The sequence below is a fragment of the Mesocricetus auratus genome, unplaced genomic scaffold (genome assembly GCF_017639785.1).
Source record: "Mesocricetus auratus isolate SY011 unplaced genomic scaffold, BCM_Maur_2.0 Super-Scaffold_100023, whole genome shotgun sequence".
In the NCBI taxonomy this organism is placed as follows: Eukaryota; Metazoa; Chordata; class Mammalia; order Rodentia; family Cricetidae; genus Mesocricetus; species Mesocricetus auratus.
This window is the reverse complement of record NW_024429204.1, coordinates 8,672,219-8,682,463: the sequence shown is the minus strand read 5'-3', so window position 1 is coordinate 8,682,463 and position 10,245 is coordinate 8,672,219.

Below are 10,245 nucleotides of genomic sequence, written 5' to 3'. Positions count from 1 at the left end.
CTGCCTAGAGAAAAAAAATGTATGATTCTCACAAGAGTGTGAAAAGACCTTTAAACATTGTATGTTTGAACTATACTCCCATTTTCAAATGTACATTATTTCTTCTGTCCTTCTATAAACCACTTTATACTGACAACTTCATTTGATTTCTAAAGTGGGTTTCCTGGTTTGGATTTTCACTATTATATGATGTTTACAGAAGATGAAACAAGAGTGTAGAGGTCTAGAAAAGTGTCAGAGGTGATAAGATGAGCCTGGGCTATCAAAGCTGTCCACCTATGATCTCGCTGGAAGAAAGCATACCTGCCTGGAATACTGCAATGTTTACATAACTGCTCATCCCATAATTAACTCCAAGAGTTTTGTATTCATCCCAATATTCCAGTTTTACATTCTTTCCTGCACTGATAGTCTTTTTGTATATTAACTCTTTGTTTTTTATTGGTTAGTATTTAATAAATCCTTTAACTTGAAAAAGGATAAGCATTAAAGGAATTCCCATTGGAGGGGGAAGATATTTTGTTATGAGAACGTAGGAGTATCCTCCAAGTAACTGAGGATGATCTGAGTGTTCTATAAACAAAAAGCTAGGACAGCAGGGTAGGTTCACATTTGCCCACCAGTATGCCTGAACACACATTTCTGGTGTTGTTGTAAGAAGACGAAATGCAAACAGAAAATTATTTCACTTACTTGAGAAAGCAAGCGATGATTGAATGAAGGTCAGTGCTGCCGAGCTGAATTTGAGTCTCGTTAGCAGAGAGAAGTGTGGAGGAGGACACTCAGAATTCTAAGAGAGATGCCTATGACATTTCCATGCCTGAGAGCTAGGATAAGTTTGTAGAGAACAAAACATGTAAAGCCAAACAAGAAAGTCACTGAGGATATGAGAGATGGTTGGTGATATCATAAGGGTAGATGAAGAGGAAATTTAATCCCAAGTAGGTAAGCTGCATTAAGTAGATGACATATTCTCTTGACATCTTGGGAAATCCAGGGCTAATAGGTTAGGAACCAAAACCCAGAGTAATAGTTGCATCATTGAGCCAAGGAGAAAACTGAAATGTTTTTTTAACCTTGACAAAGCATAAATTATTCTTAACAGGATCGAGAGTATCTGGTAAATTTAGATTTCAAGGGACTCAAGTCCATGCCTTTAAAGTCAGACAACAGAATTCATACCTACTTCTGGCTAACACTTACAAAACTTGGCATATAAGCTAAACTAATTACACAGATGATTAGTAAATGAGAAGGGCCAGTGGAGAAACAGTCCCAGATTCAAACATTTGCTCATTGGAATAAGCAGCCGGCAGCTTTGCAATAATATAGATCTGCTTCTTTCAAATCCAAGTTGAAATAAAAAAAAACAAGAAAGCAGACGGTAACATGTAATGAGAAGACAGATGGGATATTCCACCAACATAATTGAAAGCATGAAGAAGAACCAAGTGAAAATTACAAATTGAAAAGTCCAGACCTACATGTGTGTTTCCTGGGTAGACTTAATAGCACGACTGTGGAGAGGGGATTAATCAGCTCTCAGAAGCAGCTATCCAAATTATCTACTCTAAGAATGGAAGAGGAAAACCAAATGCTTGATGAACTAATAAAGCACTCAAAATTGTGGGAAAATTTCCTAACTGTGGTCCCCAAATCCATGTCATTGGTATTACAATAAGAGGAGAAAAGGCGAAATGGTGGAAATCCTTTCCATTAAAGCATAAAAGTTTTGAGATCTCAAGCTCTGTTGAAATGGAATGTCCTCCTTCAAACATCCCATGTCCGTGGGGAAGAGTATAAGGGTTTGGTTGTTATGACACTCATCTCTCCCCACACTGGTGTATGCTCTGCGGAAGCAAGTACTACCGTTTTCATTCTCTATCACACTTCAGTAATGTCTAACACACTACGAAAATTATAATATCTTCATACACACAAGAAAACGTGACCCTAGATCAGCAAGGGAAATACTGAAATGAAGACAGATGGTCCCAAGGTGAGAGAGATGTTAGGATTACAGAGTGACTGCGAGAACACGAAGAAATGAAAACTGTGTTAGGGGAAACATGGATGACACAAGAGAAAAGATGAGAAATTCCCACAGATACGTAACCATAGGAAAGAGTGAAAGGGGGACTAGAAGTCTAGATGCATCAAAAAATCAGATAATGAGTTTATTCTGTGATGCTAAGAGAAGGTGAGTTAGAGAAATGAAAAGATAATTGCACTTAAGGCAGGTCAGCAGAATTTATTGGACACAAAGCAAAACAGATTAAAAAAGTAAAACAGAAAACATAAAGGATGTTCCAGATGGCATTCTAAAGTAACACGAGAGAAAGAATCCAGCTGAATTATCTGAAGAGAGAATTTGCCCTGATCAACCAAACGTAGACCAACTTAACAAGCTTACAGAGCACCAAGATATTTATGTATGAAACCGTAACTCTAGGTGAATCTGTAAGACTGTTTCATTGAAGACTTGAAATAGAGTGTTGAGTCCAGCAGACAAACCTGCCCAGTGTGGATGAATAGCATCAACCTGTTGAGGCCTCAGAAGACCAAGGTAGATGTGGAAGAATTTATCTTCTCTGGAAGTGGCTTTAGAGCTGGCCTTTCCATAATCTTCCCTCTTGTTGGCATGTTAGATGTCTACCTTGTGTGCCTTTGAAGCCTTTGATCTTGGACAATATGCACCTTGTGTACTGACTCTCCAACTTTCAGACAACATAGTATGATATTTCACTTCTATAAAGTAGACGTCCTAAGTCCTCAAAATTTCTATCCTTATGTTTCTATCTGTCCATCCACATATATCTCTTATCGGTTATGCTACTTTTCTAGAACTCCGAATAGTGCACCCACTAGCATCATGAAGTGGGCAAAGGGAATCTGCAGAACTGTTGGTAGCGAGGCACAACCTCATACAACGTAACATGAACCCAGAAATAACATCTTGTGTTATTTGCCACAGTCTATTCCCAGAAGCAGTTAAGTTTCTGGGGATTACACAAGGGCATAAGACCAGGAAGAATCAAGGAACGTGGTAAGGAAAACACTAGGACCTGTCTGTTACATAGACAAATACACAGGACTTTAGCTTTACTTCGAATATATATTCACCCTATTTAAAAAGTCTGAAACAAGAACTTTGTGGCACAATTGTAGTGCATCCGACTTCCAACATCTGAAATAATTTAACAATTAACAACAATTCTGATGTGTAATAAAAAGTTAACTATGTTGGCGAATCTCAGCATGTGTAGAAGTAAACTACTTGTGAATCTAAGTACAAAGGGGGATGTTAATAATACCAGTTTAAGGGTTCAGGTATTACACTGTTCATGGAGTGAAGTAAAATTTCTTGAAATTAGACTGTTGTGAGACAAAGGTGTCTATTACATTCTCCAAAAACTGTTTTCAAGGTGTGAACAAATTTTTTTTGCGTGTGTGTGTGTGTGTGTGTGTGGCAATTAAATATCTTCCGTCAGCAGCCTACATGTGGGATTCTTACGACAGAGTCAAGGAAATACATTACACCATGGAAACCTGTGTGCGAAGAAAAGAAACAAGCACATGAGGGGATGGAGCCAAAGGAGAGAGATTTTTTTCCTTTTAAAATATTTTTAATTTATTTTTTAAAATTTAATTTAAATTAGAAACAAGTTTGCTTCAAGGTCAATCCTAGCTCACTCTCCCAACCCCCTTCAACCCTCCCCTAACCCCTTCCCCAATCCCCACTCCACTCTCCAAGGAGGGTGAGTCCCTTCATGGGGGATCTCGAAATCTGTCATATGATCCGGGCAGGGCCTAGGCCCTCCCCCATGTGTTCAGGCAGAGACAGCATCCCTCTGTGTGGAATGGGCTCCCAAAGTCCATCTGGATGACAGGGCTAAGTGCTGATTTATTGCCTGAGAGGCCAAAGGATGCTGAGGCCTCCTCATTGACACCCATGTTCAGGGGGTCTGGATCAGTCCCATGCTGGCCTCTCAGCCATCAGTCTGGGGTCTATGAGCTGCCCCTTGTTCAGGTCAGCGGATTCTGTGGGTTTCACCTCCTGAGTCTTGACCCCTATGCTCATCACTCCTCTCTCTCTGCAAATGGGTTCCAGGAGTTCAGTTCAGTGTTTAGCTGTGGGAGTCTGCCTCTGCTTCCTTCAGCCACTGGATGAAGGCTCTAGGATGGCACACAAGGAAGTTGTCCATCACATTATAGGGAAGGGCATTTAAGGTGGCCTCTCCACTATTGGTTAGATTGCCAGTTGGTGTCATCCTTGTAGATCTCTAGACATCTCAATAGTGCCAGATCTTAGGTGCTTGAGAGTACAAGAACAGTTAAAGCAGGAGGGCAAGAGTGAATAGGATGAAAAATATACAAGGTTGTGTGGTGAGTTTAGCATGTCTGAGTTTACAAACATTGCTGTATAAGACTCCACAATAACTAGTAAGAAGGAGTAGTAAGTTCAGCTGAAACCATCCAGGCAATTAGATAGGTTACATGAGCCAAGTTTGGTTAGAAGGACATGAACACACTTTGGTGTGACAAGTTACACTTAGATACATATGTAGATATTGTCTACCATGCATTTATCAATATATCTGCCTGTCTAACTACTCTCTCTCTATATATATATATATATAGAGAGAGAGAGAGAGAGAGAGATTGAGTTTTACATATAAATTTTGTAACTAATGTCAATGCTGGTTTTTTTTATGGTATCCTTTTGGTGTACTTTCTTCTTTTCTACATTTAGTGATGAAATTATTTGCCTGAAGAAGAGAAAACAAAACAAAAGTAAATGTATACCCAGGATTCAACTTCATATCATCTAAACCAAGGTCAATGCCCTCTCAATTGTACCTCAGGTTGTACATATAGAAGTATGGAGTGTGCCTCACAATGTATGGCACCATCTAAATGAGAATGGACTCAGGCATTTCTGAAAATAAATATTCTTTCTTTTTACTTATCATGGAACCAAAAATATTTTATCCCTTACAGCATTATTCCTTTGTATAATAAGGCCGTCAAATCTTCATAAAAATTTAATAATATTAGTATGCTACATGGAAAAAATATGAGGTATTACCTAGACTGGGCCATTTTCTTTCTAAACTCTAAGGATCATATCCCCACTTATGTCCCCACCCATGCACTGATATATTGATATAAATATATCAATATAGTTATAATTGAAGAAAGTTTTTTTTATTTTATATATATAGCAAACTGTGTTTGAACAATGCTGGAGTGATTCTAATATGAGTCAGTTCACTGTAAAATCCTCAGAGGATTCAGAGATCCACAGATGTCTGTGGGGATTGTCATATCAGGCGGCAGAACTTTCAAAAGTTCAAAGCCCCTTTCTTCCATAGAGCCTTTGTAATCTCCTTCAGGTATTTTAGGACCTCAGAGACACTGCTAAGTTAAGCAGCATAGAGAGTAACTAGTTAAGAGCATAGAAAGGAAAGGTCCATGAGCTGTGGCACAGATTAGAAACCAATGCAGAAGAGGGGTGGTAAAGGAAGTGGAGAGACTCTGCAAACAAACATTCTCACTTTGCTCTGTACCCGAGGCATGATTTTTCCAGTCAGTCAATGCAATTTGTGGTTTCTAATTTGGCTTCGTTCCCCAAGTGCTTCGATGGCTCGATTCTCTGACTGTATTTGGAAATTGAGCTATACCCTTTTCTCCAGGCTGTGGACAGGTACATTACAGCTCTGCATCAAAAAATCTGCTCCTACCGTCAGGCACAGGGAGAAGTTGGAACTGATGGGAACACATTTTTATACTAATGCAATAGATCCATGACTTGATTTATACAGAGCTCAGCGCAGCCAAGAAAAAAAGAGTGGTGAAGGGTTTGTTACTTGCAGCAGGCACAGATAGTCTAGGAATTATTCACAAAGCAATTTCACAAGCCAGGGAAGAATAGATTGTGACTGTGGACCTGTCTCAGCTAGGGTTTCTATTGCTGTGAAGAGAAACCACTCCCACAGCAACTTTTATAAAGGAAAACATTCAATTGGGGTGGTGGCTTACAATTCAGAGATCCAGTCCATTATCATGATAGGGAGCATGGCAGTGCACAGGCAGACATGGTACTGGCTACATCTTGATCAGAAGGCAACAGGAAGTGGACTGAGGCACTGAGCATGGCTTGGGCATATATGAGACTTCAAAGCCCACGTCCACAGTTACATACTTCCTCCAAGAAGGCCACACCTACTCCAACAAAGCCACACCTTCTAATAGTGCCTCTCCCTATGACCTTATGGGGGCCAACTGCATTCAAACTACCACAGGTCCTGATACATAGTCTTGAAGAAAAGTGTGCTGGAGGAAACCACACTGCTCAGCATGCCTAGTTTAAGACCAAACGTCAAGAAGGAAAACTGTTGAGGGTATTTTGCAGCATTGGTAGGTCAAACTCTTGGAGCATGAGTTTGGGAGGTTAAAATGAGCTGACTGGAATACTTCTGGGCATGCTCAGCTGGTGGCATGACTAGGAAAGATATACATAGCTCTGGATATGATGAATGTCTTTTAAAAGTTGCAGGTGAGGAAAAGGAACTTTGAAAGTGAGTTCACACAGGAGTTTTACCTTTGGTTTTAAATTTTAACTTCATGTTTCAGCCTTTACCTTGATCTCTTACCTACTTAGTTTATGGAGTTCCTTTTTGCTGTGTCTTCCCGTGTTCTAAAATTCTTTATGATTTATAAGAAAGTGTGTTTTTCATGATTATGTCACATACAATACACCTGGTAAGATACATGTGAGGTTTTCCTGGGCATGGACCAAAGTTCTGATTCCACCCTATAGTATCTATTCTGACAATATCTTCTTGGTGTCAGCGTCATATCCCCACAAGTTGAGCGCTCTCAGTCCTGAAGGCTTGCCTCAATTTCAGAAACCAATGTTCAGTCCATGTTGCACCCTGTGCCTCTGGGATCATTTTCTAGAATGGAGACAAGCTCTCACCTCCCAACCACAGAGTTGAGTCTCCTGGTGTATATAGCCTCATTCTTGGAGCAAAATGGGAAAGCTTTCCACCACTAGTCATCTTTAGTTTACAGAATGGCCCAATTTTTGAGATTCTATTGGCTTAGGAGCCCTATCCATACTTGTTACTGTTAGTATTCAGGCATTTGTACTGTTCTGCCTTTGGAGTTCTGACAGGATATGCCCTGAGCTACTGCCACTAAGAGTGCCACCTGTGCCTGTTCACTATGTTACCTTTTTAAAGGGCCCTGCCCACCTTCTCTCTCTGTCTCTCTCTGTCTCTGTCTCCCTCCCCCTCCCCCCTCTCTCTCTCCTGTTGCCGCTGTCCCCAGAGGTTGGTCACCTCCTTCTCCTCCCCCCTTTTTATGATCCTTTTCCCTTAGGGGGGGACAAAAACCCTCCACTTGAACTCCATGGCATGGCATCTTTCTCTCTTAAGACACTTTTTTTTTTAAATTACAACAATTACCAGATAATATAGCAGGGTTTTTTTTGTATCACCAACCCCCAAATCATGATACAGAGACTTTAATAATTATGAAAGCTTGGCCTTAGATTAGGCTTGTCTCTAACCCATTTCTATTAATCTACAGGCTGATGCATGGCTCGTGGCTTTCACCTCTCCTCTTGTGTGTCCTGATCCCTCTGTGTCCAGCAGTGACTCCTCCTTTCCTCTTCTCCGAGACCTCTCTGCCCCCAGAAGTCCCTCCTAGCCCCTTCTTTCCTAGCTATTGGCCATTCAGCTCTTTATTAAACCAATCGCAGTGACACATCTCCACACAGTGTAGAGGAATATTCCAAAACAGGATAAAGAGGAAAATATATATTATCATAAATCACAACATCACAGCTATAAACAAACACCGCTGCCAGATAGTCCAAGCAGTGTTTGTGACTAATTTCTAATACACAAAGAAACCAGCGCCTAGGCAGAAAAGCCACATGCAATTTCAGAGACTCTGTGTTGGAGTATATTGGAGAGTGTGTGTCATGAGGGAAGAACAGGAAACTTGGTTTTGAGATAGTTTAATACTTCATACAATTTCAAATGTGCATTTGCTAGCTATACAGCCACTTCCGCTTAGATGGGAAATGAACATGAATTCTTTTCAGTCAAAGGATCCTCCACGGAAATTATTTTCCTTGGGGTAGCATTTGCACGCTACACAGGTGACAAGAGGACTAGGTAGCAGAGAGAGATTTCATTAGAGTCAAAACGGACATCAGATACCGCAGCCTTGCGCGTCAAGTATGACCTACCCATGTGCAGCTTTCTTCTTGTTAATAAATTTTTACTTAAATTAAAAGCAATCTTATTTTACACACCATTCCCAGTTCACTCTCCCTCCTGTCCTCCCATGCCCCCCACCAACCTCCCATTCTCTCCATCCACTCCCCAGGGTGGGTGAGGCCTCCCATGAACAACTTTCTAAGCAGCTTAATATACATGTAATTAAGTACAAGTATGAAATACTGATTTTAGTAATCATAAATAAATTCTTCTGGGAAAGTAACACGTGTCACTTGCCAGTGCGTTATCTATAATTATCTCTGTACAAACACACATTTTGTGATATCAAATAGAGTCTCTTTCCATTATAGCAAGCCTACCTTTTGGTCATTTTGACCCCCTATGGAGATGTGACTGTCACTGTTTGAAATGTCTCTTGTTTTATTCTGTTTATTTGAAACACAGTAAAAATTCTATCCCCTTCTGCTGAGGCAATCGCACTGCGTGGCAGACGTTACTTGAGAAATCCAGGAGAGTGAGATCAGGTTGACTCCAAAATCTCCACCCTGAATCTGCTGTCCAGAAATCTCTGCAACTGATATTGTGTTCCCTAGGTGTATGATTCCAGGGAAATGGTTCCATTAGAAGTGTCAGAATAAGAGGACTGCTAAGGTCCCCCAGCATGTAGGTGTACCAAGCACTAGGCACCTTTTCTTATTCCCCAGTTAGTGCTAGAATGAGACTGAATACCTTGCTTGGCGTTTTTAAATCTGTGGATAGAAGCCCTCTAAATAAAGGCTTCCACGTGGGCTGTGTTCACACGCCCCCCCACACACCCCTGCATTTTCCTTCTCCCTCCTCTGAGGAAGATGCTCACAGGGTGACACTGGAGGGAGGTGACAGGCTCAGGAGGTGGGAGGGATAGAATACTCCCCAGAGAAAACTATACTCCTATGCAAATAAAATAAAATAAAATAAACTGGGAGGTTTCAGCTTATTGACTTTATGGATTGATTTTTTTTTCTAAAAATCACCAGATAGATAAAGCTCCCCAGAAGAGTCTTCTTAGTTTCAGCCATTATAAGTGACAAGAAAAACCAAAATAAGCCAAAACACAGAGGAGCGTGCCAGGTAATTTTACAAGGCTATCAGAACAAGAAAGCTGTATATTTTTGCCTCTCCTGAGATTCTACAAGCATTCTAGCAGTCCAAGACATGGCAGTCGGAGGTTTTGCTTTGATCAGCCTTGTAGAGTTCTGCATTTATTTTTCATGGATGATACTTTTTCCAGTCAATAAAACTGTTTTTCCCATTTCCCATCTGATTTCTGGTAAGGATTTCTCTCATTCTATGACTGCATTTGCCATGCATTTTTGTTTTTTTGTTTTTAAATCAAAGGAGCAGATCACTCCCCCCCCCAAAGAAGAGTGAAGCTAAGCAAATTCTGTTGCAGTATTGCCAGGATACTCTTTTAACGGGGGGAAAAAAAGCATAAATTATGTTCCACTTTATCACCAAGTGTTCAATTTACCCATGTACAGTAAACAACATAACATCATTTTCCTCCTAGTCATCTGAGAAAGCCAGCCCCTCCCTGAATTAATGGAGACGCAGCCCATGACAACCGCTCTGGATGATTTAACATTTCCTGCTGAAAATGTACTCATTATATTCTTGCTGATCCGTTTCAGGGCTGTTGCTATGCATGAAACCATCGACTAGGTAAAGCAACAAGGAGAGAGGAAGTACCAGCTGCGCCGCCAGCAGACATGGTCTCCAAATTGTTTCGGGTTACAGCATCTCTATTGATTTATAGTTGCACCCATGGAAACGTTACACTGGGTCATTGGTAATAATAGTAACTCATCCTTGGCTGTGATGCATTCTGGTTCCCAGTCTCCTCCTACTTTATCACAAGGCACTGTTTCCTTTTTTACAACAGGAAGCCCAGGCTGTTGGCGGGCAGGTTTACATAGGTGGAAAGTTACTGAGCAAGGAGGAGCATTCAGCA